The 24526-nt window shown below is 53.8% G+C and overlaps 1 protein-coding gene across 8 annotated transcripts in view; it reads left to right on the top strand.

Annotated features, from left to right (window-relative positions):
• HPCAL1 (hippocalcin like 1) overlaps positions 1-24526 on the top strand; it is a 125715-nt gene that overhangs the window by 85818 nt on the left and 15371 nt on the right. For 7 of the 8 annotated variants that reach the window (XM_055251692.2, XM_055251685.2, XM_055251688.2 and 4 more), the window contains exon 2: positions 9185-9270. The exons of the other annotated variant lie outside the window; for it this stretch is intronic. The gene's annotated coding sequence lies outside the window, so the exon portion shown is untranslated. The remainder of the gene's footprint in view (positions 1-9184; positions 9271-24526) is intronic. 8 annotated transcript variants of the gene reach the window in all.

The following is a 24526-nucleotide window of genomic DNA, read 5'->3' as shown; positions in this document are numbered from 1 at the left end:
GAGGCTGAGGTGGGCGGATCATGAGGTTAGGAGATCGAGACCATCCTAGCTAACAAGATGAAACCCTGTCTCTACTAAAAAAAATACAAAAAAAAAAATTAGCTGGGCGTGGTGGCGGGCGCCTGTAGTCCCAGCTACTTGGGAGGCTGAGGCAGGAGAATGGCATGAACCCGGGAGGCGAAGCTTGAAGTGAGCCGTGATCGCGCCACTGCACTGTAGCCTGGGCGACAGAGCGAGACTCCGTCTCAAAAAAAAAAAAAAAAAAAAAAGAAAGTGCCGGATTGGGAGTGGATTTATTGTTCCCTGCCTCCCCGGGGCCGTCGGCATTTCCCCTGTGACTGCCTCACTGTTCTGATGTTGGCAAAGGTTTGTTCTATCTTCCTCCTTCCAGAATAGGAGGTGCCTCAGTGCCTCAGGCGCTGCCTGAGAAGGTCAGTGGCATCTGGGAACCATGGTGAGGGTGGCAGTGACTGGGCTCGGGAGGTTCCAGAATTCTGTTAGTGAGCAGCGAGCTGTTTTATTTTCCTTCCTGCCTCTGGAAGGTCATGAGTGAACAAACAAGTTTCAGTCTCAAGACAACACAGAATGTTTAGGGGCGACCTGTCCCCACCCAACCCCCGTCACTGGGAGAGGACTGCAGGTCTCACGGTCTCCCTTCTGTCTCTGCTGCCCCCAGGTCCAGGGACTCCTACGATTTCTCTCCCTGGTGCCTGGTATTTTTGTAGCACTCTCTGGTTTTCAAAGTTTTCCTACAACAATTGTGCTTAAAATAAAATATAAACTCCATCCCCAGCCCCCAAGCCCCACTCCCCGCCGACCTCGTCTCTTACTGGGAAGCCCCGTCTTTGTCACCAGCAGCAGCTGTGAGTGCCTCATCGGTGTTTAAGAGTCCGGATCGCTGCAGCATCTTGGTGTGTACTGTGGACCCACTGTGTGTGAGCCCCCAAATTCCTGTGATGAGACCCTCACTCTGAGTAGGATGTTATTAGGAGGCGGGGCCTTTGGGAGGTAATTAGGTCATTGGTGCCCTTGTAGGAAGAGGACGTGAGCCAGACCTGCCTCTGCTGTCTACCAGGCAAGTATATAATGAGAAGGTGACGTAGGAGGCGGGACTCGACTCCAGAGGCAGGACTCAGACACCAGACCAAATTGAGGACTAGCTAAAACAGGGCCAGGGTAGAAACAGCTTTCCCTAAGACGTGCCCACCAGTGTGCATGTCAGTTTACCACTGCCATGGTAATACCCGGAAGTTACTGCTCCTTTCCATGGCAATCATCTGACGACCTGGAAATTACCACCCTTTTCCTAGAAATTTCTGCATAATCCACCCCCTAATTTGCATGTAATTAAAAATGGGAATAAATCTGATTGCAGTGCTGCCTCTGAGCTGCTGCTCTGGGCACACTGCCTGTGGGGTAGCCCTGCCCCGCAAGGAACAGTCCCTCTGCTGCCACTGTGCACAGCTGCTTCAGTAAAATTGCTAACACTACCGGCTCACCCTTGAATTCTTAGCTGGGTGAAGCCAAGAACCCTCCTGGGCTAAGTCCCAGTTTGGGGGCTCACCTGCCCTGCAAGATCAGGAGCCATCTGTACACCAGAAAGAGAGCCCTCCCCAGAACTCAACTGTGCTGGCACCTTGATCTTGGACTTCCAGCCCCCAGAACTGTAAGAGGTAAATGTTTGTTATTGAAGCCACCCAGTGTATGGTAATTTGTTAGAGCGGCCTGGAGGAAGACACAGTATTAAGTAAGCCTTCGTGTCTGACTTCACTGAACACTGTGGTTGTGAGATGCATCTGTTGTGTGGGGCATTGAGGTTCATTCTGATTGCTTTATGGGGCTCTGTTGTGACTATACTCCAGTTTCTTTGCCCGTGGAATGTACATGGATGTTTGGATAGTTTCCAGGGTGGGGCTGGGACAAATTGTGCAGCTCAGAGTGTTCCTGCACATGCTTTTTGGTGGACACGTGTCCTTCTTTCTGTTGGACATACATGAAGGAGGTGAACTGCTGCTTCACGGGGCATGTGTGTGGTCACCTTTAGTAAATATGCCAGTTTTTCAAAGTGGTCATAGATAGTAGATTCCTTTTATTACGTGACAAGAGCTCAAATGCCCTGGTAGTGGGAGTGGCAGCAGGAGCTACAGTAAGACATTGCACATTCTCTGGAAGTCAGGGATCCCTGCCAGCCAGTGCCCGGTGCCCCAGGAACCAGGGGTTTGGTGCTGGGCACTAGTCATGACCACTCGCGGCTCAGGTGTTGGGTGGTCTTTCCAGACCTTCACCTGTGTGAAGCTTGCAACCTGGATGGTCTCATGTGGACATCTTGGCTTCCACCCTGTGCTCTGTGTCTGGTCTCAGACCACAGCCCGCCCTGGTTGTCTCTGCAGGACACGTAGGCTTCTCTGTAACTCAGTTTCTTGAATTGAACAATGGAAGAAAATGCCTCTATGAAGAGAGGTCATTGTGCAAAACGTCTGTGTGACAGTATTCTTGGAGCAACTGTGCTTATCACCTGGGGGCCACAGTGGAATTAGTCATTTGAAAACCACAGTCACCTCCAAAATAGTCATAATCCAAAGGCATCCATCTTTGACTTCAGACCCCATTATAACTTTTTCTCCCTAAGGGACTTTGCTTTGTAATTATGTTGGATTTCAGAATATATTAAAATAATTTGTCATCTCTTGAGCACACATCTGCCTGCTATGAGCAAGCAGGAGAGGCCACTTCTGGTTTTCTGCAGGTCCCAGTGAGCACGTGAAGCCTGCGCCTGGGCAAGAGGTTGGATACTGGGAGGAAGAAGCTTTTCCAGTACCCTTTCCCAAAGACCAGCCAGCGAGGGAAATGGGCAACGAACGCACCCCCACCCCCCGGCCTGAGACTGGGCCAAGAGGGAGGAACTGACCCCAGAAACGGCCCTGGAACCATAACCTGCTTACACTGTGACCTGCAGTGCCCAGGGCGGCAGCCTGGGCTGTTTCTGGAGTTGAGCGGAGAGTTCCTCCAGTGTAAACTCCTTAGAGAACATGAATATTCCTGAGGGCCTGGGGTCCGGCACCACCTTCAGTGGACTGGATCACCTTCTTGAAGGCAGAGAGATCTTAAGACCTTATGTCTGACAGCCCACCCGATGCCCAGCACTCACCTGCATGCACCCCACTGGGCCATGGGCTTCTCAAAGGTGGGGATGCTGTCCCTGTACCTAACACAAATGGCAGGCACTTGGCCTGGGTTTGCAGGGCCTGCTGGGGAGTTCTCCAAGGCAGTTTTATAGCTCAGCTCCAGCACCTTCCTGGGGGCCCAGTCCCGGATTTGAGGCTGCCAGGGGGGATTTGCGGTCAGCTAAGTTGGTACCCATCCATCCCTTCCCCTCTGTAAGGGGTGACAAGCACTAAGACCTGTTACATCCCCTGGCTGGCAGGGCCTGGAAGCTCTACACTCTGTCCCCTTGCTCTTGTGACTCTGCTCTTTGCTCTCCTGTCCGCTGGCATATAGGAGTAGGAGTATATTGACTTAGATTCCTTTTTATTATTATTTTTTTAAATCAGCTTTATGGAAATGTAATTCACATACCCTACCATTTACCCATTTAAAGTATACAATGTAAAGTATACAATTCAGTGATTTTTAGCATATTCACATGTATGTGCAACTATCACCACGGTCAATTTTAGAGTGCTTTCATCACTCCAAAAGGAAACCCGTACCCTTTACCTGCTAACCCCTCTTTCCCCATCCCCTCTTCCGCCAGCCCCAAGAAACTACGAATCTACTTTCTGTCTCTGTCCTGGATATTTTATATAGATGGAATCATACCACATTTGTCCTTTTGTGTCTGGCGTCTTTCATTATATTTTTGGGATTTTGTTGTTGTTTTTGCGACGGAGTCTCACTCTGTCGCCCAGGCTGGAGTGCAGCAGCACTATCTCGGCTTACTGCAACCTCTGTTCCTCCAGGTTTAAGCAGTTCTCTGCCTCAGCCTCCGGAGTAGCTGGGATCACAGGCGCGTGCCACCACACCTGGCTAATTTTTTGTATTTTTAGTAGAGACGGGATTTCACCATCTCGTCCAGGCTGGTCTTGAACTCCTGACCTCGTGATCCACCCACCTCGGCCTCCCAAAGTGCTGGCATTACAGGCATGAGCCACTATGCCAGGCCATTGCTGTTTTTTAAGACATGGTCTTGATCTGTCCCTCGGGCGGGAGTGCAGTGGCATGACCATAGCTCACTGCAGCCTTGAACTCCTGGGCTCAAGCGATCCTTCTGCCTCAGCCTCCAGAGTAGCTGGGACTACACGCATGCACCACTATGCCTAGCTTGTTTATTTATTTAGTAGCGATGAGGTCTCACTATGTTGCCCAGGCTGGTCTCGCACTGCTGGCTGGGCTCAAGCAATCCTCCCACCTTGGCCTCCCTTAGGGCTGGGATTACAGGTGCGAGCCACCACACCTGGCCAAGAATTGGTATTCCTTAAATATTTGTAGAATTCAGTAGTGAAGCTATTTGGCCAGGGCTTTTCTTTGTGGATAGTGTTTTGATTACTAATTCAATCTCTTCACGTGTTATAAGTCTTTCAAATTGTCTGTTTCTTGAGACAGTTCTGGTAGTTCGTGTCTTTCTACTTGGCTTAGATTTTGCAGGCCTCTCCCTGCTCTTTCAGTCATAGTTGACGTTTATTGAGTTCTTTCTAGGTACTAAGCATTTGTTGTGCATTAGCTCATTTAATCTTTACAAAAACTCGATGAGCTAGGTAGTGCTATTGTCATCTCCATTTTACAAATGCGGGAGTGGAAGCAGGGAGAGGTGAAATAACAGGTCAAGGTCACACTATTAGGAAATAGGAAACAGTCCAGCTGGGTTTTGATTCCAGACAGTCCAGCCATGCAGCCCCTGGCCTTGCTGCCTCCCTCTGCCATTCTCCAGAGACTTGGAGAGGGGCCTAAGGCCTGACACGAACAAAGGGCTGGGGGAGGTAGGGTCGGAAGGGCCCCAGGAAAAGTGTGTGCGTAAAGGGCTCAGACTCCCAGTTGCGGAGTTCAGATGTCCCCTCCCAGGGCTTTCGGCTTTTACCCTCCTCTCTCCCAAGCGCGCAGCCAAAGGGCAGCACAGAGCACCCTACCCTAGGGTGTGACGCCCCAGCTGGCAGGAGTTTGGAGCAGTAGATCTGTGCCCAGCAGGTCTGTATGAATCACCCAGGCCTCTGCATTTTGCTTTTCTAGAGGAAGAGGCATGGCAATTTGTAAGACAATCGCCAGACAGAAATCGCGAGCAACCAGACATAACTCAACATAATTATTTCTGCATAATGACTTTTGCTACTTGATTCTGTCTCGAGCAATGACTGTAATCTCTATCTGTCACTGGGAAGCTGGTGGCCAGGGAGCCCCTGTGGCTTAGAGATAGAGCCAGGAGGAAATTTGCAATTCGAGTTAATGGAGTGTTCCCAAGCAGCCTGACAGCCAATGCCTTCAAGGTCTCCGGAACAGCAGACCCTCCTCCTGCTAGGAAGCCGGGTGTCAGAGCTGGCTGTGCGGAGTCCAGCTCACCCACTTCGTCACAGATGGGGAAACTGGAAATGGCAGAGGTCACAGGATGTGCCCAAGGCACAGGCCAACCTGGAACCAGCACTTCCTCTCCACCCTCCCACTACCCAGCATTTTCCCCTTCAGCTGGCCTGGCTGTCGTGGGACAGAGGGAAGATACCTCTGTGGAGCTGGTCCCTGAGAGTGCCCCAGGAGGCTGGAGACAGCGGGGCCTTCGCAGCCAGATAGCGAGGGACCTCAGTGTGGAGACTGGGTGTGCTTGCTGAGTGTGCCAGCAGGCTTGCGCTCACCTGCTCCAGCTGGGGGCATGCAGAGGCCCCTCCTACCCCAGGAGGATGCTTACTCACTGCATTCCATGGCCTCTTAAAAATCCCCTTTAGGCGGGGGCGTGGTGGCTCACACCTGTAATCCCAGTACTTAGGGAGGCCAAGGCAAGCAGATGGCTTGAGCCCAGGAATTTGAGACCAGCCTGGGCAACACAGTGAGATCTCATCTCTACTAAAAACGAAAAAAAAAAAAAGATTGGGGTGCACCTGTAGTCCCAGTTACTTGGGAGGCTGAGGCTGGAGGATTGCTTGAGCCTAGGAGGTTGAGGCCACAGTGAGCTTTGATTGTGCCACTGCACTCCAGCCTGAGTGACAGAGAGAGACCCTGTCTCCTGAAAAACAAACAAACAAAAAACCTTTTAATTAACCAGAGCAGCTGTAAAGAACAGAGCATGGGTTTGGGGATTTGTGTTTTGGGCGCCCCCACACCCCACGTAGCCAAGTGTCACCTGGGCTGGTGTCCCAGAGTCTCTTTCCTTCTCCATAAACAGTTGAGAATGAGCTCTCTGCCAGGGCTGGTGGGAGGGGGATGATGAAATGAGGACCTGGTACATTCTGCTGCTGGCTCCATTGCTGGGTTTCTCCTCACGAAGAGCCCTTGACCCTGTCCAGGTCTTGATTTCTCTGAGTGTCAAAGCAGTGCGCGCGGAACTGTGAGATAAATTGGCTGAGATCATCAATTTGAAAACGCCATGAGAAAATATGGGGCAAGGCGGAGAGCGCAGAGGAGCTTTAGGGCAGCGAGCCCGCGCTATGTGATGCTGTAATGGTGGGTACGCATCGGTACACGTTTGTCAAAGCCCTCATTTGTCACTCTTGGCCCACGCCAGGAGTGAACCCTAACGTGAGCTGTGGACCTGGGAGGTGATGATGGTCAATGCAGGTCCCTCAGTTGTAACAAATGGCACGCTCTGGCAGGGGATGTGGGTTGTGGGGAAGGCTGTGGCCGGAGTGGTGCAAGGGGTCTGTGGGAACTTTCTGCTCAGTTTTGTTGGGAAGACCTAAAAAATAAAATCTTTGGCCGGGCGCGGTGGCTTACGCTTGTAATCCCAGCACTTTGGGAGGCCGAGGTGGGCGGATCACGAGGTCAGGAGATCGAGACCATGGTGAAACCCTGTCTCTACTAAAAACACAAAAAATTAGCCGGACATGGTGGCGGGTGCTTGTAGTCCCAGCTACTCGGAGAGGCTGAGGCAGGAGAATGGCGTGAACCCGGGAGGCAGAGCTTGCAGTGAGCCGAGATTGCACCACTGCACTCCAGCCTGGGTGACAGAGCGAGACTCCGTCTCAAAAAAAAAAAAAACAACTTTTATTTTATTTTATTGAGACAACATTTCACTCTGTCACCCAGGCTGGAGTGCAGAGGTGTGATCTCGGCTCACTGCAACCTCAGCCTTCCAGGCCCAGGTGATCTTCCCACCTCAGCCTCCCAGGTAGCTGGGACTACAGGCACACACCACCACGCACGGCTAATTTTTTGTATTTTTAGTAGAGATGGCATTTCATCATGTTGCCCAGGGTGGTCTCGAACTCCTGGAGTCAAGCAATCCACCTGCCTCAGCTTCCCAGAGTGCTGGGATTACAGGCATGAACCACGGTGTCCAGCCTAAAATCTATCTTTAAAACACACACACACACACACACACACACACTGCTATCTTAAAAGTATAGTGACCTTGCAGTGAGAATTTCTGGTGGGAAGATGCATGACTTTGTCAGGTCTTGAATTCTAGCTGTGAGTTTACATTCCATAATTGGCCTACAAAATTCTGTATTTGGGAAATGGTAGAAATTTAACTCTGAGCAAGATACACCCTATTTCCAATCACATGTGATGCATCTTGGGGGCATTCATTTGTCAAACATTATTTGTTGAGCACCTGCTGTGTCCAGGCTCTGGATGCACAGACATGAAACGGACGATTTCCCGACCTTGTGGAGCTCACAGTCAGTGGGATGGGTTGGTGCGTGGGTGGAAGGAGGGGAGAGGTGCAGCGCCCCCATTGTGCAGGAGCGAGGGGAGCCCTGCTGGCACGCCGTACTGTGCTGAGGCTGGGTGTTCTAGGGTGAACAAGCCACTTCGTCTAGTGGGTATTTGTAAAGCGGGATCATTGCTATGAGGGAGAGAACCTTGTGTTGGGAGAAAGTAATTAGGGAGTGCGCGGTAGATGCGGAAGAGAAACGGGCTGTCAGGTGAAGCAACTGTCAGGATTCCATCCTGGCTCGGCCCCTTGGAAGACACATGATCTTGCAGGTAATTAGCTCCTGTAAGCCTCCATTTTTCCCCATCTGTCAAATGGGGATGATGATTGTGCCTGCCTCCCAGGGCTGCCGTGTGGATTACATTGGATAATGAGTACAAATGCATAGACAGCCTTTAGCAAGGAGCCTAGTTGTATGGAGCTGTCGGCCTCAACACTGTTAATACACATATGTACCAGAGGCTGCAGGTTCACAGAGGAGGGGTCACCAATCCATGCCTGGCGAGCAGGCAGAGAAGAGGGAGGCGGGCCCGTCCCGAGTTCACGCTACATGAAGGGTGCTTGGAACGCTTGTGCCAGAGCTGGCGGTGAGGGTTGAGGGTGGCAGTGGCCGAGCACCTAGACACCTGCAGTGCAAATTTTCCTTCTCTGTCTCTGGGTGGTTTTGTGAGCTGCGGGCTGAATGTCAGGTGATGCGTCCTGACCTTTTCCTGAGCACCTAGTATGTGTCCTGCCCTGGGCCCAGGAGGCATGCTGGGGGCAATGTGTACCTCGAGGAGGTCAGATGATGAGGGGCCAACCCAGGTATGCCAGTCAAGAAACCGTGGAGGCTGGAGGGACCCTGAAGGGGGCAGGGCACAGCCGTGGGTGCCAGGCCTGGGTGTGCCTGATCCCACTGAACCCTCGTAACAGCCCTGGGTGCAGTGTGCAGAGTGCTGGGTGAGGACGGAGGCTGTGCGTCTGTGATAACCCCAAGTGACAATGCTGTTGGGATTCGTACCTGAGTTTGTGGACCACAGAGGTCCTGGCCACACTTAGTTTCCATGCCAGTTTTGTAGTAACCGGCGACCTCACTCGCCAGCATCTCACCTTGGGGCTTCTGTCAACGTTGTCGTGGGCTTCCCGCCCGCTGGGGTACAGCGGCCTTGAGCATGTGCCCCTGCCCACGGTAGCTGGCCGGAGGCCGGGAGCCAGGGGTTTCTGTATTTAGCATGGCACTTGCAAAAGCTGTGATCCCCCAGCAGGCACCACAGAAGCAACCAGAGGGAGGGGCACAGGCTCTGGACCGGGTCGTCACAGCCCGTGTGACCTGTCGCTCTTCTCTTCCAGGGGCATGGTCTAGCGGCCCGGTCAGGACGCGGAAACACTCCCCGGAGTTTCTGACCCACTCCCTCTCGGCCTCCGCCTGGTCTCTGGTAAGTCACCCTCAGAGGCTGACTGGCTCGGGGTGGGTGAGGACTGAGGATGGAAGTGGGTGGCTCCTGCTGTGCCGTGGGGTCCTGCCCATGTGTGGGGACTGGACCCAGCTCAGCAGAAAGAGCAGGGAAGACTGGGCGTGGGGGGCAGCCCACCCAGCACCCCTAGACAGGTCAGGAAACTGCGGCTCGGAGATGCAGAGAACCACCTCCCCAGGCCCCACAGCCATCTCGGCTCTTGCCCTAAGCTGGCCAGGTCTTTCTGGGTAAATCGCGTGACCTTTGGTGCTTCTGTCTGGGGATTTGTGGGGGGAATGAGGGGCCCAGAACTTGGAGAAGGACGTGTGGATGAGGGCAAGGAGGGCACTGTCATAGTGTCTCGTTTCTTTGTCTTCTATCCCCTGCAGCCCCTGTGCCTGGAAGCTTCCTTCTCCCAGGCTCCTGTGCATGGTCAGGGCCACTCGGCCCTCTGGACCCCCACCCATGCCAGATAAGCTGTCTGCGCTGGGAGCTGGGCCTGTGGCTTTCCCCTCAGAGCAGTTAGCATAGCCTGCTGGGCCCAGGGTCTGTCTGAATCTGCCACCCTCCAGCCCCCCAGGCCCCTGCCTGCTCTGGGTACGAGGAAGGCTTGAGGGAGGGCAAAGTGCTTACAGCTTGAATGCACCACCCTGGCCTGGCCACTGGTCACCTCCCCCCCAGTGTTAGCCTGGCTCAGGGGCTTTTTCCATCTGGAATCCTTCCTGGCCCGGCCTGAGCTAACTGCCTGAGCTCGGGAGGGCTCTTCGTGACCCTGGTCATCCTGCCAGCTCCCGAGGCAGAAAGGCCTGGCCATGTCCCGGGGCTGCCCTCGGGTTTGGAGAGCCCGCTAGCGATGCTGTGGGGCTGCTCTTCCAGCGTTGAGGGTTTGGTTTTGTTTGTAAGCAAGGAACCAGGTATGCGATGCTGGAGAGTGTGTGATTCTGGCTGTGCCTCTTCACAGCCCCTTCCAGTCTCGTGCATATGAAGGTTGATAAAAATGCCCTCTCTGGGGTCAGTGCGAGATCAGACCTGGAGTGAAGTGTCGCCGTTGTATCTGGACCGGCAGGACCTGGCTGCCCCACAGCTCCTCCTCCCTCTCCCTCCTCCCTCTCATGGTCTCATGACTATTATGGTGACTCTTGTCACTCACCACCCTGCCCCACCTGCTCCTGCATACTGTGAGCATCAGTTAGGGCCATGGATGTGGCCAGGGTCAGCTGTCATAGGCTCCCGGGGGGACACCTGGGAGAGGGACATTTGGGGACAGAGCCCCATCTGGCCATGCCCAGCCCCTGAGAGCCCTCATCACCGACTTGCATCTGGTGAGTTTGGTAGGGTCCTGTATAAGGATTAAAGTCCTCCAAGTCCTCATACAAAGTCGCTTTCCAAAAGTCTGGAATTTTCTTGGCCCTAGACGTGGGAGATGCTCTTTATAATTTTCATCTTCCCACTCAGAAGGAACACCTGTGAATACTCAGCCAGGCTAAAATTTGGACCCGAAACCTGTTAAAGCGTCACTGTCTTAATTTCAGTGTTCGTGAGGGGGTTCTGGGCTGTGTGAGGGTGGAGGGCAGATGCTAGTGGCAGGTTCCCTCTGTGGCCCTGGTAGATGTGAGTCCCCCAGCCGGTCAGGCCCAGGGCCCAGGGCAGACCCCGGGCGTGGCTGCTTTCCCTCTGGGCACCAACGCGCTCGTGGTGTTTCCAGGGCGAAGTGAGCTCCCCACCCTCTGCCCGTCCCCTGCCCCGCCCTCAGATCTGCATCCCGTGGGTGGGGTGGCTTTTCCTGCCGTCCTCTTCCTGAGGGAGGGGATTTCTCCTTCCGCATTCTCCCTGCCAGAGTGGCTGCTGGGCTGAGAGGAAACATCCAGGCTGGGGCCTCAGCCTCAGGGTGCCGAGTAGCGGGTGGGTAGCTGAGAAAAAAGTACTTTTCTCAGAAGAAAATAGACACAACTGCATGTGAAGGGGCCACTTCCACTCCTTCATTCTCCATCCACCAGCCTTACTGGAGCTGGAAATGAGGAACATCTGGGTCCGTGTTACCTGGATGTCACCTGCATTCAAGTGTCCTGGCCCGAGGCCACTGTCAGCACGGGTGCACAGGGGAGGCGCCTGGCCCGGCAGGTCGTGCTGAGGCTGATACCCATGTCAAGAAGCTGGAGCAGGCGAAGGGATCAGAAGCGGGTGGAGGAGGTGGTCCGAGGTGTCCATTCCCATCCCCAGACCCCTGGGGCATTTCAGTGCACACACAGCAAATAATATCACTGCACCACCACCGCTGCCGCTGCCACCACCGCCACCACCACCACCACCACCACCACCACTGCTGCCGCCACCGCCGCCGCCACCGCCACAGCCACCGCCATCACCACCACCACCACCACCACCACCACCATCACCACATCCACGAGTTGAGGGACTCTGGGGTCAGAAGGCACTTTCCAGGACATTCACACCATTGGCCGTGGATGTTGTGGGTCAGGTGATGGGCAGTGGAAGGGCCTTCTGCTTCTCTCTGCCCGTGGCCCTCGGTCGTGTACAGCAGGCCGCTCCCCGGGCAGTGGAGAAGCAGCACCTGCATACTAAGGCTCGAGTCCCAGCCTCCCCTACCAGCCTCCCTCTCCGCGTCCCCAGACACTCAATGCATTCCTTCCCTTGAGGTGGGTTCATGGAGCATGTACCCTGTGCCAGACAAGCTTCCAGGCTCTGGGCTTCTGATGGAGAACGGACCAGAGTAAACCTGGCCCCAAGGACCTTGAGCTCCACTCAAAAGGAGACAGACAGTGAACTCAATAAAACAGAAATGAGAGAGAGGATCAAGCTGGAAAGGGGATAAAGAATGAGTGTCGGTTTTGGAGAGAGTGCTTGGGGAAGGCCTTCCTGAGATGGTACCTGACCAAAGACCTGCAGGAGGCCAGGGACGGGCATGCTTCTAGCTAAGGAGCAGCTGATGCAAAGGGCCTGTGGCAGATGTGCACCCGTGGCAAGGAGGGGGGCGAGCAGGCGGCTCAGCCAGGTCGGAGTGGGTCATACCTGAGGGGCAGGACTCTGGCAACCCTGACCACTGAGGAAGACAGGTGTGAGCAGCATCTCGGCACAGCCGGAGTCACACCGTACGGCAGCCCTCTGTGTCCCTTAAATAACGATGCCTCCTCCCAGGCTTAAGAGATTGTTGTTGCTCATAGTGATTTGTGTAGCCAACAATTCTTCTCGAAGAAGTTAGATGAACAGGGCCATGGAGATTTGGGGCCAGAAGAGCAGGACCCCAGGCTTGCCTCCCCTCTGGTGCTGGCCAGGCTGTGGATCCCAGGCGGGCATCTCAGAAAGCCATCTGAGCGGCCTTTCTGGAAGTGCCCTCCTAGGTGGACACTGGTCATGAGGCAAGGCAGCGGGGAAGGGACAATCCTCCTGTGTTATACATTGAGGGTTATATTTAGGGTGACTTGGGATGACTTGGCAGTATCATTTCCTGTAGGCGTCCCCTCCAGCCCTCAGCCACGGAGGGCGGGTCCTGTCTGACAAGCATTGTGGGCAGACACGTGCCTGCACACATGTACACACCCACATGCACACACAAACACACACACACACACACACACATTGTGGGCAGGCACAACTTGGCATTCTCATCTGCCCTGGAATCAGTGGAGGGCTGGGGACATTGTCCTGGCCCTTCTGCAGGACCGCCAGGTGCCTGGCGGGGGAATCCCAGCCGTCAGCATCTCCGGAGCATCTGCTCCATGTCGGGCAGTGTGTGAAGGGCTGCATCCAGATCCCACATGAGCAAGACCGGCCTAGGCTCCCCATCTGGTTGGGAGATGCCAGGCGGAGGTGGAAGGAAGGGCGGCTGACCTGCCCGTTAGTCTGCTCAGCCACACAGGCAGCCAGAGCCGAGGCTGCACAAGGACGCTCCCCTGACCTTGCTGCCTATTGGCCCCGGGTCTCCAGGCCAGGTCCGAGCCAGCCAGGCTCCTCCCCACCCATGTCACCGGCCTCTCTAGGTGGAGTCCACAGTGATCTTTTCTCCCCTTCCCAAGGCATCTAGCACCACCCCAGGCACAGGGCCTGGTGTTTCTGGGACAGCCCAGATTACACGTTTCTCTCAGTTACCCCCTGGAATATTCTTGGACTTCTCAGACCCCATGTGAAAATTTTTAGCTTAGAAGTAATCAATGGGATGATAGACGATGTTTAGCAAATATCTGTTCTTTTGGATGTTCCTAGGCCCCCAGAGGGTCTCCGGGAAAGTGGCTCTTTTGCTGAGGCTAGAGACTATCTGGGCTAGAATGTGTCTGATGGGGCTCTCGGAGGGTGCACAGACAGTGCCCTGGTGGCCGAAGATCCACCGTTCCAAGGCCGGATCTGCAGAGGATTTGGAAGTTGTCTGGAAGGAGCGCCTAGATCAGCCGGACCTTCTCTCTCCCTCCCTCCTTGACTTCCTTCCTGCCTCTCGTCAAACAATTACTGTGTACTTCCTGTGTTCTAGGCGCTGTGCAACTAATTGGTTATGGGATTATTCCTAGCCACACCCTGGGTAAATGGAACCCAGCTCTCTGTCCTTGGGAAAAGGGTCAGGAAAGAACTGGGGCCCAGCTGGGAAGCTGGAGGCTTGAGGCTGCTGGTCCACGTTGGAATGCTGCCTCCCTCTGCCGTCTAGCACCCAAGCTGGCGCCAGGCTCAGAGCAGGAACTGAACCTTTTGCTGTTGTTGTTGTTTTTGTTTTTTGAGACAGTCTTGCTCTATCGCCCAGGCTGGAGTGCAGTGGTGCTCACTGCAAGCTCCGCCTCCTGGGTTCAAGCGATTCTCTGCCTCAGCCTCCCGAGTAGCTGGGATTACAGGCACGCACCGCCACATCCAGCTAATTTTTGTATTTTGAGTAGAGACAAGGTTTCACCATCTTGGCTAGGCTGGTCCTGAACTCCTGACCTCAGGTAATCCACCCGCCTCGGCCTCCCAAAGTGCTGGGATTACAGGCATGAGCCACCGTGCCCGGCCAGGAACTGAACCTTGGTAGGAGAAGGAAAGAAGGAGTTCCCGTCTTGCTTTCCTGACCAGACTGAAAGTGCTCTGAGGGCGTTTTACACTTCGGTGTCTTCCCAGCACTTAGCACTGTGGCCTGCACCTAAGGGGTGTTCCATGACTGCGTGTTGGTTACACTTTGTGTGTATGGGTGGTTGCGTTGCCACAACTCTCCCTGCAGAATCTGTGGCCTCTGGTGCTGTGATTTAAAGACTAAAGATGGCAAAGAGTGGCTTTTATGAGCTGCCCCAGTCCTGATTATAAACATACTCTCTATGAGTCAGAGGCCTGGGTGATCATGGATAAGTCACTTGCCAACAGTTAACTCCAGACTGTAGCTGCTGGGGCCACCGAGGGCGGCTGGAACATCACCATTCCTGTGCCTAGCGCTTCAGCCGGGCTGAGGCCATTTTATTAAGAATGACTTACTGTTTTTATTGTGTCCCAGAGATATTAAACACGAATCAAATAATACATGTGATGATTCACTGGAGGTTCCCTTCCAAATTTAAAAAAGAATTAAAGAAAAAGTTTTTGACGGGTGTGCTGGTGTGGACACCAGGCAGGCACCCGGGAGCCCTCCGACCTTGAGCTCAGCCGTGGGCAGCACAGCACAGGGTGGGCCTTGCCCTGCAGACAGAGCCATGCAGCCTGCGCCAAACCCCAGGGAGGACACGCGTCTCACAAACACCTCTTCAGTCTAACATTTACTAGTGGTATCAATGGTATTTCTTACAAATGGTTTCCACCCAAGATATATTACAATGTGGCCAAACCCCATTCATTTGGGACACGTGAATTCAAAATTTGGAAATAGTTCCTTCAGGGCTCATGAACTCAGAGTTTAGTCATTTCTCAAGCAGGGACCTGGCAGAAATGTAGCTTTTTACCATCTGCTAAGACAAGAGCTAGGCAGCTGGGTCTGCTGAACAAGGTCCCGGGGAGAGGGACACCAGTCCCGGCTCAGTGAGCAGCTCCTCAGGTGCTTTGGAAGCCTCCTCTGGGGATAGACTCAAAGAAGTTTTCTATTTATTTATGTATTTTTCTTTATTTTTAAATATTTTTCTCAAGGATGTTTTTTAGAGCTAGCTCATACCTCAGGGGCCACACTGTCCAAACGCATATTGGATCCTGATGAGGAAAATGAGAGCCGTCAGGGTGTGTGACATAGCCACTGTCACCCAGGCCTCCAGCTCCATTCTGCAGTTGAAAATGATGCCCTCGCCGGGCGCGGTGGCTCACGCTTGTAATCCCAGCACTTTGGGAGGCCGAGGCGGGCGGATCACGAGGTCAGGAGATCGAGACCACGGTGAAACCCCGTCTCTACTAAAAATACAAAAAATTAGCCGGGCGTGGTGGCGGGCGCCTGTAGTCCCAGCTACTCGGAGAGGCTGAGGCAGGAGAATGGCATGAACCCGGGAGGCGGAGTTTGCAGTGAGCCGAGATTGTGCCACTGCACTCCAGCCTGGGTGACAGAGCAAGACTCCGTCTCAAAAAAAAAAAAAAAAAAAAAAAAAAAAAGAAAATGATGCCCTCATAACAAAGAGTTTGTGTGTGTGTGTGTGTGTGTGTGTGTGTGTGTGTGTGTGTGTGTGTGTGTGACGGAGTCTTGCTCTGTCACCCAGGCTGGAGTGCAGTGGCGTGATCTTATCTCGCTGCAACCTCTGCCTCCCGGGTTCAAGTGAGTCTCCTGCCTCAGCCTCCCGAGTAGCTGGATTACAGGTGCCTGCCATCACGCCCAGCTAATTTTTGTATTTTTAGTAGTGACGGGGTTTCACCATGTTGGCCAGGCTGGTCTTGAACTCCTGACTTCAGGTGATCCACCCGCCTCAGCCTCCCAAAGTGCTGGGATTACAGGTGTGAGCCACTGAGTCCGGCCAACAAAGAGTTCTTCTCTGTTCATTACAAACGCCCACTCTTTCCAGTCCTTACCTGATCAAGAATTCAGAGGCAATTTTTCAGGTATTTTTTTGACTCGGACTTTACAAATTGGAACTACCATTCAAGTAATTGGTCTGAATTCCTAGGTTTCGATGGTATTTTTCTCTTCCTTCTCCCGGCTGCCTCTCCTCCCCATACTCTGCATTTGTTAATCTACCCATTTGTTCCATATTCTGTTTGTTCTTTATTGCTCTGTACACTGCTCCATAATGTTCTCTATCATTTGTCCATTCATCACCCATGAAGGTACATGGAGAGGTCACCAGCTCAGAGGTTTGTAGCAGGGACAAGTTACTTGCTGGTGGTGGTCTCCCCAAAAGTTTGGGCCTGCGAGTCATTGACGCCTACATACTTTGAAAGCACCCCAGGATGAAGTCTGGGACTGGAAAGAGCTCCCACCTCAGCCGGACTCTGGCCTCCTCCCCAGCTGTGTCCCCACCAGCCCTTCTCCAGCCATGCCCTTTTGCCTCCCAGCACACTGGATTCCTCCTGGAATGCCCCTCACCCCGTCTTTGCTGGGTGAGTGTTTTCCCAGCCCCGCTGAGCTCAGGTATCAGCCCCAGTGCTGTGGATAAGTCTGGGACCATCTCCTCCATTATCTGCAAACTCCTGCAGAAAGCCTGGCCTGTGCTGGTCAGCAGGATGCTGCTTTCCCTTTTAAACAGACCCAAAGCAGTCAGCAGCCACAGACTCCCCGGAGATGAGAGAAGGGACCTCATGCCCTGAGGCAGCCCCAGCCTCACTCCCACGCCCCGCAGGTGCTGAGCAGCCCCCAGATCCCGGGCCCCTTTGCTGTCCCAGGGTTGGGCGGTTCTTGCTTCTTGGACCGAGTGGGCTCTGCCCTGCTGTGGCATGACTGGGCTTCTTCTGTCCTTTTTCTTTATTTTCTCTTTGAAGAACGGGAGTTGGAATTTCACTCACCCTGCCCCACCTGGATGTGTCTAGGCCACTGTGATCCCAGGCTGTCTGCCCAGCTGGGCCTGGGGACCAGGTTTTAATGCTGCTGCTCGGGGTGTGCCGAGCGAGAAGGGCTTGCTAGGCAGTGCAGAGATTCCACCGAGCCCAGGCCGCAGCCCCCACCTCCCGCCGGGCTGTGCTCAGTGTCAGGAATCGGCTCCCAAGATCGCCGTCTTTCTTGTAAAGCTGTGCCAATACCCCAGGCGTCTGACTGGTGCTTTCCAACTGGCACTCCTTTTACAGGTTCCATTTCCCCTTATCCTCACAACTACTCCATAGAACCTGCAGGCAGGGACCCTTATTCCCATTTTACAGTCAAGGAAAATGAGGCCCAGAGAAGTTGAGACAGCCAGGACCATAAGGCTGGAGACGGGGCAGGCTGGGCAGAGCCCCCAGCGGGGCCCCTGGGTCTGCGGGCTACTCCCAGCAGCACCCCTCATATATACTCCCCCATCCTGACTGCAGGCCCCCAAAGCTGGTGTTCTGGTTTCATTTCACAGAGGAGCAAACAGGCTGGGTCTGGAGCGTTGACACTGGCAACTGTAGCCCAGCCTTGCCTGACTCCAGGGCATGGCTGCAGGACCCTGGAAGAGCTGCCTGTCCCTCCGTGGCCCCTCCAGGGTGTACTGGGTGCTGGCTGCTGGCAGGGCAGGCTGAGGCACTCGACAGCAGAGTTGGCCCCATAGTCTCAGTTTTGCTCCCACTAGGGTGAGACACGGTTCCCTGGGAAAGGGCTGTTGCTCACCTCCTGGCCTGGAACATCACGGTGGAATTTGCAGACAGAATTCTGCCATCTGATGCATAGATCTTCCCCCCAGGCATAGGTCAGTGCTTGAGTCATTCTGCAGCTGGCACAAAGAGCCAGGAAGAATGCGCTCCAAGATGCCTGGGGGTTGGCATGCCAAATCACCAGGCGTCATCAGCACAGCCAAGCCAGCGTGGGAGCCTCGGGCAGGGAGCAGTGCCCTGCCAGCTCTTGCTGACTGCATGAGGGGTCACATCTAGAGGGACTGATGAAGGGGCATCTAAAGCCTCAGTATCTCCAGCCTGCTGTGCCCTCTTACATTCTCTCCCAAAGAGCAGTCAGCTTGTGGTATGCACCAAGTCCCTGCAAATGGGAAGTTGGGTGATTCACATGGTTGTTTCAACTTTTGAGTTTTTGTTGTGTGATTGAATAGTAATAGAATTATTCTCAGTGTTCTATGGAGCGTTACCGGGTAGTGGGGAGGTGGGCACACTGAGCCTCTACTGTTTCTCCCCTTCACCCCTCCTTGTTGTCATCAACATGCGTTCTCCTACAGTCATGCTGTGCGCTAATTCCTTTAGTCATTCCTTCCAGCATTACTGAAACGCAGAGTCCTCTGTGGCGTGTGGGGATGCCTCGTCATGCGGGGCTTGAGTGCCACAGGACCCAGTCCTCACTGCCCCCATGCCCTGGCACACACTGTTCCCTTTGTTTGTCCCACCTGGAGAACTCCTGGAACCTTTAAGCCCTGGCTCAGCCCTCAGCTCTGTCCCATCCCAGCTGACCTCTGTGCTCCGCGCCCAAGCTCCTGGGTCCGCATAAGTCTCTTCATGCCCATCACTGCTGTTTCATGGGCGTGCGTGGGGGGGTCACTTCAAGGAGCCCCAGGAAGGGTCTCTGTGTCTCGTCCATCCACGTGTGACTACACCCAGCATGGAACAGGACTCGGGACCCACTGCGGTGTGGACGAAGGAACCAGTTCAGAGACTCCACTCTCACTTCAGCCTGGTGTTTCTGGGGTCTGTCACTGAAAGCCCCAAATTCACCTTCAAAGTGAGATCCTGGGTGGGGGCAGAGGAAGTCCCAGGCTCTGTGGCCAGGACTGCACACCCAGATTTCCACCGGGCTCGCTCCAGCTTGGCCCTGGCACGGGTGCTGCGTGGCTCTGCTCCCCGCCTGGCATCCGGCATCCTCCACCTCTGTAGAAACACAGAACTGTCGCAGGGACAGACGTACATGGGTCGGGGGTTGCTTTCAGAAAGTCTGTGGTCTCGTTTTGGTCCTGCCTTTGAGCTTCCTTTTCCTGCTGGGTTAGGGTTCCGGACGGAAGGGGAGCATTCTCTTGGGCGTTTCCCTTTTCCTGTCTCCCTGTTCTCTCCCCAGAGGCTCATGTATGTCCGTTTCACTCACCTCCCTTTCTCTGCTGGGGAGGCAGCTCAAAGAGCTCCTCTCCAAAGACTCAAGCTGGAGTGATGTTGGCTCTGTGATGATGCCGCACTGGTCCAGAGAATGACCTCACTGGAGAGTAGCAGGAAGTCCCCCATCCTGTCCCCCACCCCACTGGCTGAGGACCATATAGCTGGGATGTGTTCACCTGGGAAGGAGATTGGCACCAGTTTGATGAATGGACCCCCCCAAGTCTGGCATGCCCCCAAAACTCTACTCTGCTGCAGCTGCTTCCATGCCAGAAAATGGAGATTTCCAGAATACCAAGTCTGAATGTGCCTTCTTGGAGCTTCAAATCTGAACAGGAGAGCACTTGACCATCCTAACCCCTGACCTTCCTCCAGCGATTCCTAAAACTGGAAGAATCACACAATGTGAGAGCAAGAGGGATCCTAGAAAAAGAACTACCTGCTCATTCCTTTGTTCATGTGCTCAGGCACTGTGCTAGGCCCTTGGAATACACAACCATTCATTCAAACATATTTATTGACTGAATTGTGTGCCAGGCCCTGTTGGGGTACAGTGGTGAACAAAAGGAGGCAGACAGTCAAGAGATTTTGTAAATATAGTGCCAGGTGGCAGGAAATGCTGGGAAAGCGGTCAGCGTGAGGGACCAGAGGGTGAGGGTGGATGCTCTTTGAGGTGGGTCCTTGGAGGAGGTTTCCCCATGACTATTGAGCAAGGACATGAACTTGGAGGGAGTGAGCCTTGCAGACACTGAGAGGAAGAAAGAGCAGACAGGTGGAGGGAACTGCAGGTGCGAAGGCCCTGAGGCTGGAACACGCTGAGCAGCTTCTCCGACTGGGACAAATGAAGGATTCTCCTTCCTCCAGGAGCTCCCAGTCTAATGAAGGAAAAAGACAAATAAGTGATGCGTTCAAAGCTGAGTTCATACTAGAAAAATGCTGTTAGAATTCAAAGGGAAGAGCAGTTGTAGGGGCTGGGAAAGGCATGCCTGAGGAGTGAGCTTTGCGTTGGACTTTGGTGGATGAGTAGGGGTTGGCGGGGTGGCTGAGGCGAGCATGCCACACGGGTGAACTCATATCTGCAGAGGCACAAGGTGTGCAGGGACAGCCACCCACACATTCCTCTTCCTGTCGCAGTAGCAGTTTCTGCAAAGGAAAGTACATCTCTTGGGGATTTCCCTTTTCCTTTCTCCGCCTCTTCCTTCTCGCCAGCTTCATTTGGGGCATTTCAGCCTTGAGAGGGTGGAAAAGAAGGAGGGATTGGTAGAGGAAGGGGGTTTCTATGCCCTGCTGGGTCTCTCTCTCTCTCTTCTCATACGTTATGTTTTTCTTGTAAGGCTTTGGGGAGTTGTGGGGAGTTTAAGAGGCTGGGGATGGGTAAGAAGTCAGGAAGGGTTCAGTGGATTTCTCAACAACAGGTCATTGGCCTGGAGCCCGTCCAGTGGGCAAAACGCCGTGATGCAACAGCTTTCAGGAAGGCCTCCAGAAACGAGCTCTAGGTCAGTGGGTTGGGTTTAGGTGCAGGCACACCCTGGAACTGTCACTCTAGAGGTGTTACTAACCTCCTCTTTCCCCAGATCTGACTCAGCAGGGTTGGCTGTTCCTGCTCCAAAGAGAAGGAGGAACCTCTTCCTTCTGCAGCCCCTCCCCACCAGCCTCATTCCTTAGCTGGGGTCAGACCTGGGGTCCTCATTGCAGCTGGCCTCTGGCAGCGTTCTCAGACTAGCCCTCCCTGCTGCAAAGAGAACCGTGTGGGACTCACAGGTAATTATGAAATACAAACACCATGATCTTTCATTCAAAGGCACTAAGGAGTGAATAAATAAAGGATACCACAGGGTGCTAATGAGCTTGAAGAGTCCCTGCTTGGTAGCCCCAGATCCAGGGTCCCTGGTATCACCCAGTGAATGCTACTTCTACCCAGCACCAACCACGGAAAATATAGTGGGAGACACATACCTATGTGATTGTAACTTTTTCTATAGCAGCATTGAAAAGTAAAAAAGATGAAATTAAAAACTTGTTTGATTTAAACCATTAGCTCCCAAACGGTATCATTTACCATTTCACATGTAATCAAGAAAGAAAAGGTATTGAGATATTTTATGTTTTTTTTTTTCATATGAAGTCGTCAAAATCCAGCGTGTATTTTACAGTAAGGGCACATATATGAGTTCAGACTGGCGACGGTTTATGTGCTCAGTAGCCACGTGTGGCTGGTGGTGACCGCAGTGGACAAAGCAGCCCTAGCTTACAGGTGGAGACGCGGAGGTACCTGAGAGGGGCGGGGTCTCAGATCAGGCCCTGGGAGCCTTTCAACAGCGCCCTCTAGCGTCGGCCCAGCCACACTTCAGCCTGGATGGTCCCAAATGCATAGGCTCCTCCCTGCACCTGGGTCCTGGCAGCCGGCACAGCCTCGCAATCACCCAGGGGCAAAACTGGCCTCTCCTTGGAGTACTACCGGGAAGCTAAGGCTGCAGGCAGCTTGACTCTCACTTGCTTATTTGGAGGAAAGAAGGACACAGGCCCGAGTTGTTTTGAAAAATGCGATCAGCCCTAGGAGAGGGGCTTAGCTGCAGGGGCCGTGTGGGTCCAGCGGTCACCGGGAGAAAGAACTGGGCTGGGTGCTGGATAAGAAAGAGCACAAACCTGCTTGTCTTCCACCGGCCCCTTCTGCCTTCCACCTTCCTGTTACACCCCAGGCAGAACAAGCTGTCATCTCAAATGGGCTGAGCCCTGATTCCTTGAAGTTCAAATTCACAACAAACACCTCTCCAGCCTCTTCCTGAGCCTCAGTCTTTTTTTTTTTTTTTTTTTTTTTGAGACAGAGTCTCGCTCTGTTGCCCAGGCTGGAGTGCAGTGGCACCATCTCAGCTCACTGCAACCTCTACCTTCCGGGTTCAAGCAATTCTCCTGTCTCAGCCTCCTGAGTAGCTGGGACTGCCAGGTGCGTGCCACTGCACCCAGCTAATTTTTTGTATTTTTAGTAGAGATAAGGTTTCACCATGTTGCTCAGGCTGGTCTTGAACTCCTGAGCTCAGGCAGTCCACTGCCTTGGCCTCCTGCAGTGCTGGGATGACAGATGTGAGCCACGGCGCCCGGGCCAGCCTGGGTCTCTCATAAGCATTTGGTGTTTCCCACCTCTCTGATCGCCTTCCCTCAAAGCATCTCAGAGTCTGGTTGGCCTGGCAAGCTTCGGGGATCTGACTGATGAAAGCATTTTGGAGCAATGGGATGAGATGCCAACCAATGCCGTCAGCCAGCACCGAGGTGGGATTAACAGGACAATCAAGCCCTCGGTTCCCAGGAGCCTCACTGAGCAGCTGCTAGAACTATGCCACTAAACAGGCTTTAATTTACAGGCAATACTGACTCTGGGTTAACTCTTTCTCACAGGGCTCCCCAGCTACATGTTTACATTTCTTTCCTTGTTCCTCTTCTTCTTCTTCTTCTTCTTTTTTTTCTTTACAATTTAGCAGATTAAGAACAATATCAGGGTAACTGAGAACCACAGAGGTGGCTGTAAGTGACTCATTAACTCCATCTCCCGTGTTTCCATCACCGTGAATTAAAACATCATCTCTGATGCCCTCAGACAGCTATTACTAGTTTGATCCGAGCCCTGCTTGAATATGAATCTTTTTAAGCCGAGCAGGAGATGGTTCTGCTCTCAAATAGACTGCCCTCCCCTGGGCCTCCCATTCCTTACCCCACCAACCTCCTTGGAGACGAAAGTAAGACTTCCTGAGAAATGAAGGCTGGGTTTGCCTAATTACTAGAGCAAGGTGGCCGTTTCTGCTGGGAAACGTGAGTGGTGGCTTTCTGTCTCTGCAGAAAGGCTTGCTTTTTCTCGGTCATCTTACTAGACAGCCAAGCACCAATAAGGTTGGCTCCTTTGCTTAATGAATGACAGAGGGGTCACGGCAGCATGCAGCACTCCCCCTGCCCCCCAGTTCTTGTGAGGCAGCCTGCATCGGGCCCAACAGCCTCCAGGAGAGAGCTAAAATGAGGTCCTTCAGACTACATATTTCATCTGGGCCCTCGTTAATAAGCACACGCTGGCCGTCCCAGTGAGTGACTGGAAGTGTGTGTGCGGCCGTCACCTTCATTTGGCATTCATGGCCTCCATTCACCAGTTTCATAAAAGTTCCAGTGGGGAGGCCATCTTGCAAATCTGTCCTGGCAAGCATGTCTAAGGGCGAGGAGAGTGCTGGACACCAGCCAGGAGCACCCTGGGTGGCCTCCGCGGCTGCTTATGGTCTTGGCACGGAAAGGGCCCAGGGGAGGTTACAGGACAATGGGAAGGAGGTGGGCTCTCCACTCAGACCTCCTGGGTCCACAGCCCACCACCCCACCGAAGCCTCAGTCCCTTGTCCCTAAGGTGGAGCTGACATTGCCTCCTCTCGGCCTAGCCAGGAGTGACCCCACTTTCCCAGCTCCTAGAATCTTCACTGTGTCCTCCCCAGATGTGGCCTACAGGGACCGGGTCTCCTGCAGCCTCTGAAATCCTCCTTGTCATTCAGTTGTGATTCCAAATGCCATTGTCCTAGGTAAGCCGCCGAGTGCCCCGGGAATGAGTGACTCCCCCGGACCCCACTTTATTCACTTTTTATGCCCCATCCTGGGCGCGCCTACACCATAACTCAAGCCCCCCAGGGAGCTGGTGACTGGGGACCGGCATCCCAGTGCTCAGCCCAGGATTCGGCACTCAGAGGGCCCAACAGCCTGGAATACACCGAGCACCCCGCCGGGCAGCAGGCCCCAAGGGCAGGCTGAAGTTTCCACTTTCCTGGAGAAAGATCCTCCAGTCCCCTGCTCGGGGGCTGATCCCAGCTGGCTGCCCGCTTGCTCAGGGTGGGGAGGTAGGCTGGAGAGGGCGGACTTCCCTCAAGTCACTCATCTTCTGTGGGTTCCTCACCAGCCTTCCTCTGGGCCTGTTGTTCTCCTGTCCAGTGTCTTTCCAGAGAAGATTCCTCCCCCCAGCTTTGGAGATGGGGCTGGGGTGGGGGTAGTTACCTGACTGCTGAGTCGCGGGACAGGGCTCTGTGTTGGTCAGGGGTGGCTAATTGCTGTAAGAAGCAAGTGCCAATCTCTGCTTGGCCCAGTGAAGTGGTGTTTCCTGATGTGCTGCAGTGGGATGTCACCGCAGGAGACGAAGGCTCTATTC

Source organism: Symphalangus syndactylus, chromosome 18, assembly GCF_028878055.3.
Source record: "Symphalangus syndactylus isolate Jambi chromosome 18, NHGRI_mSymSyn1-v2.1_pri, whole genome shotgun sequence".
In the NCBI taxonomy this organism is placed as follows: Eukaryota; Metazoa; Chordata; class Mammalia; order Primates; family Hylobatidae; genus Symphalangus; species Symphalangus syndactylus.
This window is presented reverse-complemented; position numbering and strand designations above follow the sequence as displayed.